Below are 2,402 nucleotides of genomic sequence, written 5' to 3'. Positions count from 1 at the left end.
GCTGGTTAATTTTTAAATTTTTTGTAGAGATAGGGGTCTCACTATGTTGCCTTTGCCGGTCTTGCACTCCTGGCCTCAAGCAATCCTCCCACCTCCGCCTCCCAGAGCGCTAGGATTACAGGTGTGAGCTACAGCGTCCCACCCAGTTTGAAGTTTTAAGAGAGATGTTTTACCAAGAGACTCCAATAAGCAAAATCAAGCACCAAAAAGGCAAAACATGCATAGCTCTGCAGAAAGGTCAGAGAGAGACCCAGTGTGTCAATTCTGGTTCCACCAGTAGCTGAGTGACCTTCAGCAAGTCACTGGCCCCTTCAGGTGTTCAAGGAACTGGACTCCAAGATTTCTAAGATAACTTCCAGCTCTCAAATTTCATAATTACTGAATCTGAATTTATCTAAATATTAAGCAAAAACACCCAAACTTCTAGCATGACAGTCCCAAGTCCGGTGGGAAATTGGCTCTTTTTCCAAGCTGTTTGCTAGTTTTTTCTCTGCATATGAAGTCGTAGGCAGTTTCCTAAAGATTCAAGGTGAGTCTTATCAAAGAACCTGCAAAGAAAACTACAGACTTATTGTAGCCCAGAGAACGGTGTATAGACAATATCGGAATCTTAGCATTGCCACTATGTGACTTTCAGCAAATCTGGGCCTCAGTTTGCTTGTCTTTAAAGTGGAAACAAAAACTGAATCTACCTTAAAGGATTCCTATGATGTGTAAGAAAAAATAATTAACAGCAACAGAGGCTAGCACAGCACTGGTGTTCAGCAAGCATGAGTCAGCTCTCGGGGGCTCCCTCTGCACACTTTCAGTCCACCTCTGCGACCAGCCTGGCCCCTTAATGAGGAAAACATTTTCTATTCTGAAACTCAAATCCTTCTGATGAGCTTCTAGCCACTACTCATGGTCTTGCTGGGTCATTCATTCATTCAACTTCTAGTTACTAAGGTTTTGTCAAATGCCAGATACAGTGAAAAGAATATGTACAGATAATTAAGACAAACTTAAAACAGTCCCCATCCTCAAGGAGCTAGAGCTTTGCTTTAGTAAAATTAGACAAGTTGGTCATTTCTGGGTGTCATGGAATGGAGTGGCCAACAGCCTGCAGAGCAACGTGCCCAAGTCTTATTGTGACTACTGCAATACATACCTCACCCATGACTCTCCATCTGTGAGAAAGACACACTGCAGTGGTAGGAAACACAAAGAGAATGTGAAAGACTACTATCAGAAATGGATGGAAGAGCAGGCTCAGAGCCTGATTGACAAAACAACGGCTGCATTTCAACACGGAAAGATACCTCCTGCTCCATCCTCTGCTCCTCCTCCTGCAGGAGCGATGATACTACCTCCCCCTAGTTTTCCGGGTCCTCCTCACCCTGGTATGATGCCAGCACCCCATATGAGGGGTCCTCCCATGATGCCAATGATGGGCCCTCCTCCTCCTGGTATGACACCAGTGGGCGCTGCTCCTGGAATGAGGCCGCCTATGGGAGGCCACAGGCCAATGATGCCTGGGCCCCCAATGATGAGACCTCCTGCCTGTCCCATGATGGTGCCCACTTGGCCCAGAATGACTCGACCAGACAGATAAGGATAGCGGGGAGGGCTCATTATATCAGTTTTATATTACCTGTTCTGCTTCACCAGGAGATCATGCTGCTGTGATGCTGGGTTTTCTAAACAGTATAAGGAAGTCTTGCTCCCCTGTCCTATCAAACAGAATAGTTTTGGACGGGAGAAGTGGGACACAAAAGATGCAGTTTTCATTTGTATTGGGAAATGTGAAAATAAAATTGTCAACTCGTTTAGTTAAAAGTATACTCCCTTTTTCCTCCCCTCTGTTTTCTCTGTGTATTATAAAAGAAATGAAACATTCCAGTTCTGTTTCTCTAGCTCATTATCTCTTCAGGATGTCCTCTGCGTGAGATTCTTTTTCCTTAGCTATATGGTAAATCTCTCTGGGCATCCTCCCTTTATTAGTAAAGTCATCTTGTGCAGGACTAAATCTAGTACTTATAGAGCTTTTATTGGTTAAAATAATAAACAGCTCAGTTAATTAAAAAAAATTAGACAGGTCAACAACTATAATTATGGTGAGATAAATGCTACTAGCAGAAGCTCTGGATCTATGTGTATAGGAGAGGTTGAAAGAGACGTCCTAGGCCGGGTGACATCCAAATTGATGGCAGAAGAGTGAGAAGAACTGGCTCAACTGGGTGGTGGCAGGGAAGAGGGTTCCTGGAGGGAGGAGGAAATGAGGCTGGAGAGGTGAGCAGAATTATGTCACCAAAGGTTTTTGGGAGCAAGGCAGAGGCATTACAGGGTATGAAGCAGGACAGTGGCAGAGGTGACTTTGTCTATGCAGTTGACTCTGGGTGCTGTGCAGAGAATCCATGAATGGA

General features: G+C 44.6%; 1 pseudogene across 1 annotated transcript in view; it reads left to right on the top strand.

Moving 5' to 3' along the window:
- The window catches only part of LOC105551627, a 13,004-nt pseudogene extending 11,413 nt beyond the window's left edge, over positions 1–1,591 (top strand). The window contains exon 3 of the transcript XR_001007885.1: positions 1,011–1,591. The product of XR_001007885.1 is annotated as a U1 small nuclear ribonucleoprotein C pseudogene (transcript). The remainder of the gene's footprint in view (positions 1–1,010) is intronic.
- The last annotated feature ends 811 nt before the right edge of the window (positions 1,592–2,402 follow it).

The sequence above is a fragment of the Mandrillus leucophaeus genome, unplaced genomic scaffold, assembly GCF_000951045.1.
Source record: "Mandrillus leucophaeus isolate KB7577 unplaced genomic scaffold, Mleu.le_1.0 Scaffold114, whole genome shotgun sequence".
NCBI lineage: Eukaryota > Metazoa > Chordata > Mammalia > Primates > Cercopithecidae > Mandrillus > Mandrillus leucophaeus.
This window is presented reverse-complemented; position numbering and strand designations above follow the sequence as displayed.